Genomic DNA, 5,153 nt, shown 5'->3' with positions numbered 1-5,153 from the left:
CCCCCCACACCCACCGAAAAATATTATTATCAAAAAAAAAAAAAAAAAAAAAAAAAAAAAAGGGGGGGGGGGGGGCGGCGGGAAGAAAAATACATTTTTGTCCCATTAACCTATTTCCATGCCCAGCAGCAACTTGACTCGAGTCCCATCAGCAACAACGTGCCATTATCAACCAAGAATGGAGAGCAGAAGAGTTCCAGGACACTTTCCAAACTTATACAAGAAAACGTAAAAGTAACATACACAAGAAAATTTCACTAACCTAAAAGCTCTTTTGTAAGCTTGAGTTCTAATGAAAATATTAGAAAAACTCCTAGAAAGTTTATCCCTAGATCACCTGCTTACTCTTTTACAGGCTGAAATTCAGTAACGCTTACAATAATGTCAAAACACATTCTCACCCCCTTGCAATTCTTCATTCGACAGTTTTTGTAAGTGTGTGCACACACATGCACACCACAGACCAACTGTACTGTAAAACAATGCTATTAGCCATCTATAATTCCTAGAGGAATAACTAAAGGCACTGCAATCACTTTAGAAGATTTGCTCCTGACTAAACTTGTCAGTTGACCAGCCCTAAAATTGTCAAATTAAGGCACAAGGAAAATGCAGGTTACCTATAACTTCACAAGAGATAATCAAGACAATCTGACATGACTATCCAAAACGCAGCTAAGACCACTACTAGTTCTGTATGTTGCGGTAAGACTCTACATCATAAGGAAGTTTTTCAATTGCAAGATGCTTCTTAAGAAACTGACAAAACCCCAGGCACGCACCCACCGGGATTCATGCTTTTCCTTTCCCGGACAGCCAGACCAACTCTTACAAACAAACACAAGAAACAACATCCAACAACACCACCATCCTGTGCGCTCCAAAAAACACACTGCAGACAAACAAATATGACCCCAGCAAGGATGAGGATGTGTTTTTAGTTAAAAATACTTCTTGCATTTCCAAAGTCTGGTTGGGGCAATATACCCATAATAATCTTCTTATCCAGCAGAGTCGCATCAAGTTTTATTCCATTTGATATGAAGTCTCAAATGATTAAAAGGTCACAAGCTAATGAATGAAAAAGGATGTAAAATGTTTCAGTGCTGCATCCCATGCCCCTCTCTCAAATTTAGGAAAGGACGTCAGGTCTTCATTATCAACTCGGAAGTCTTCTGTCATTAAGAAATCCATTTTAATTTTTGGTTGCAGAAATATTAAAATCCATCTGTTTTAAAATATTAACACAGAAGACGGCACAGAGGTAGAGAAGCCCTTGTTTCCAGGCAACGTGATGTTCTGATCCTTCTGCATTCCAAGCACCTTCAATCATCAGCTCAAGGACTATGTCCTGATCTTCAAACCCAGTACCAGGTAAGTCGCATCAAAGACCACAACTCTACCTACCATGCACCCCCACCCCCTGCAAAAACCCACTCTTTTCTGGAACATGCCACTCGCATATGCATACGTGCCACAGACAGAACATTCTTTGTTTAGGAGGACTGGCTGTGGAACAGGTCCCCAGAGGTCAGAGAAAATCTCCTAGAATTTTTTTTGAATGAACTGCACTTATATATGCAGACAGAAAAGATGATTCCCTGAAGTTGACTAGCAACTTTTCTAATTCATCCAGGAAGCTCTTGCAGATATATGCTCTATACAAAAATCATAAAACAGATCCTCCTCCCTCTCCAGCTTTACCCAAGCTCAAATACCTAAAGGCTTTTCTATAGCGATAAAATAAAATAGAAAAAAAAAAAAAGCCCAGTATTTGCATAACCAAGGTTGTACAACACATCCTGAATCTGATGTGGCTGCCTTGCTCCAAAAGCCCTGAAAAATGCACATGCTGAGATGTGCCTAGTTTAACTCTGCAACAGTTTAGGTGATAAATTAAGGTCATGTTTATTGTAGCCTGCTTTGAAACCATCAGTTATCAGGAAGTTGAACTGGCTCCAAATACAAGTAAGTCTGAAAAGAAATGAAAGAAAAGAAAAGGAACCTATCCCCACAATAAGGGGAGCTCTAAGTTGGCTGCAAGGTACAATGTTCAGTTAACCCTGAAGAGCCAGCAATCTGTTTGTCCTTTATAATGTGCTATTTGCTGATGTGCAGACTGATGCTGTGAAGAAATGGATGACTTAATTATATTCATCACATCAGCAATACTTACTCCACAGCACATAACTTTTTTGAAGTCTTTAAAAAAGTAGTTTATTATGAAGTGTATGACAAAAGCGCTCTTAAAACCCATTCTTGTTATAAGCAAGAGCCTGAGAGCGAGTTGGAAAGGAAACGCTTGTAGTTTAAATATACTTTACAAGTTCTATTGAGCAGAAAGGCAGAGTTCCATGGTCCAGTGTACACCTTTCTTATTTTATAGCTTCACTTAAAGAGTATTACTATGGAATAACAGTGTTAAACTGGATCAGATTCCTCAGCAACAGTTCGAAAGCCAGAGCCAGAGCTAGAAAACTGGCTTTATTTCTTCCATACAAAGAATGTCATTACTTTCTAGTGAGACAGGTATGCTACAGGTGCTTTGCCCAGATTGAAAGTTTTCCAAGAGAATATCACTCGTCTGAATTTGGGTTTCAGTTGCCACCTGCCTCTACTGAACCTACAAAATGGATTTCATATGACTTTGACAGGAAAATAACTTTTTAAACCATCATATGAGAAGGATCTTTTACAAAGCTCATTTTTCTTGCTGTCGTCACCATAACTTCCTATTTAGCAGGCTAGACAACAAGAGAAGTGTCACTCGGTTTCTAATTTTTTTTTTTTTTATTTGTCACTTTCCAGTTTCGCTTTCCTTTAAAGGAGAAAAGAAAAAAAAAAAACAAAAGGAAACGCACCAGTACGTTCCCCTCTCCTCCAGCACTATATTCTTCCTATCATATCCCATTTATTTCTTTTCTACAAATACATGTGGACCAGATGGGTATCAGCTCTCCTTCGTTTTCTCGAGTTTTTCCTGCTCAAGCATACTGATAGACTATGCCCATTCAATTAATATAATAAATTAGAGATGCACATATTTCTGAAGACACAAGGACACAGAATAAACCCTAGTAAACACAGTTTTAGCTTTGCAAGCCTGATGTGGAGCTTCAACAATTCGATCAACACAAAACATGCTGGATATTTGCATCAACAAATAAATCCCTGTACTGCCTTGGAGAGAAAAGACAAGGACCTTGCAGTATACCGATGCTGTAGCTTATCTGCTGTAAGGGAATGCTGCCTTGATGTCATATAACATTAAAAAAAATATACAGCACTGAAAATAAGGATGAACTTGGATGACCTGTGCATTTCAGTACATTTCTAATGAATTTCCCTCTCAAAATACTCAGAGATTCAAATTTGCATTACGATTTATAAAAGGTAACAGCTTTCATTACTATTTACATATACTTCCAGATGTTAGCAGAAAGCAAAAACAGCCAAGACATTTGAATAGACTGGAGTTAAAGGAAATGGGAATGGAGCATCCATACACGATCACAAGGATGGTTACGGCTTTAAAGCTTGAATCACTGAAATCATTTAGATTCAGAAGCACAAGGTCACAATGTAGTCGCTTACAATTAGAAACCACTGGTCTTTCTTCAAGTTCACACACCTTTGAAACTGACCTCGTTTCCCTTCCTTTTAGGCATCTTGATCTTAGTACCTAATTACAGCCACAACGTGAAATGCTGCAATATCATAACTAGCTCCTTCAGGAAGGAACCAAGTCCACAGACTGGGAATTTTTTAGGCTGCCTTCAAAAGACAGTCAGTGTCCACCCCTGACACAGGCAAAGTATATCTGTTAAACTGCACTAAAGAACTGACATATGTGATGGCATTTTCTGTTTCAGTCTTTACAGTACATGCCAGTCTTGCAGTCCACAGAAGCTAGCATTCACAGAAAAGTATTCAAATCCCTCCAAGATGCTTTCAGGGATTACCTAAGAGGAGTGCTTTGAAAAGTCTCTCTCTCCGGCTCCCAGATCCAGGCACGCAGATGCCATTTAACTGTCAACACACAAAGGTGTTGTATACCAAACAGAAAGTTCAACGGAATCGGACAGTCCAGTACCTTCTGGGCGGATCAGCCGAGCACTGACTTACTCTGTGCAAGCCAGCCAGCTTCCCCACTGTAACGCTTGGCACACGGCTCAAAGCTAAGCAAGCTCCCCCTGAGCAAGTTTTACCTGCCACTGCCATGCTTGCTTAAGAAGATGAGCGTACGCTATTCCAAGCATTCAAAAGCAAGAACTTTGAAAACTTTTAGCAAGTTACAAGCTAGCCCGATTACTAAGTGAGAAAGAGACTCAGCCTCCCATTACCAATCTTCTCCAGCCTCTGCAGACTTCACTTTGACCTAAACAAACAAATCTCCAGTGTCAATTTAAGCAAAACATGTATGGCAACAACAAACACGTATTTCACTGGAAGTTCAACACAAGGAGCCGGACGATTTACAGAAGGGTTTGTTCCTCCCGCCTCGAGATGCGAGTGAGAGCAACAAGCCTGCCATTCACCGCAAGAGAAGCGTCATACGCGCCTACACACATGCAGCGAGCTCGCTGGACGGTACGACCGCACGAGAAAGACGACGTCTTGCGCGTTTATCGCCTCAAAAGCATCACCCCGGGGTCACCACGCGTTTCCAGCGGGAGACCCGGCGGTTACGTTCGCTCAGCGCCACGCACGGAGTTATTTTCCCGGGGGAAGAGTTTCTCCCAAAACTTCTGAAAAATCGCCGGGAGATGCCGGAGCCCCGCGGCACGGCGCGCGCAGGCCGGCTCCGCTCCGCTCCACTCCACTTCCCTGCCGGTCTCGGCGGCGCGCACATCCCGACTCCGGGCCTAGTTGCGAAGAGCGGAAGACCTTTAAAAACCTTCGCCGGGCTCTGGGTTTCGCACCGGAGACGGCTTCCTCCGCCCGCCCCCCAAAACACAAACGGCAAAAATCATCCTCGGTATCCAAAACTTGGCTGGAGGCAGCCACTTACCTCCAGGGAGAGAGGGGCAGGCAGGGCTGCTCCCTGCGCCCACCGCCGGCCCTCCGGGGAGGGGGACACGCGCGGCCCACCCCGCCCGACAACAGGTGCAGCCCGCGGCACCCCCGGGCAGGGGGCGCCGCTCGGCGAGGGG

The 5,153-nt window shown here is 43.0% G+C and overlaps 1 protein-coding gene across 1 annotated transcript in view; it reads right to left on the bottom strand.

Moving 5' to 3' along the window:
* EIF4G3 (eukaryotic translation initiation factor 4 gamma 3) overlaps positions 1-4,852 on the bottom strand; it is a 172,118-nt gene extending 167,266 nt beyond the window's left edge. The window contains exon 1 of the mRNA XM_025203628.1: positions 4,690-4,852. The gene's annotated coding sequence lies outside the window, so the exon portion shown is untranslated. The remainder of the gene's footprint in view (positions 1-4,689) is intronic.
* Positions 4,853-5,153: the final 301 nt, after the last annotated feature.

Source organism: Alligator sinensis, unplaced genomic scaffold (assembly GCF_000455745.1).
Source record: "Alligator sinensis unplaced genomic scaffold, ASM45574v1 scaffold512_1, whole genome shotgun sequence".
Lineage (NCBI taxonomy): Eukaryota > Metazoa > Chordata > Crocodylia > Alligatoridae > Alligator > Alligator sinensis.
The sequence above is the reverse complement of the archived record's forward strand: the minus strand, read 5'-3'. Positions and strand labels throughout refer to the sequence as shown.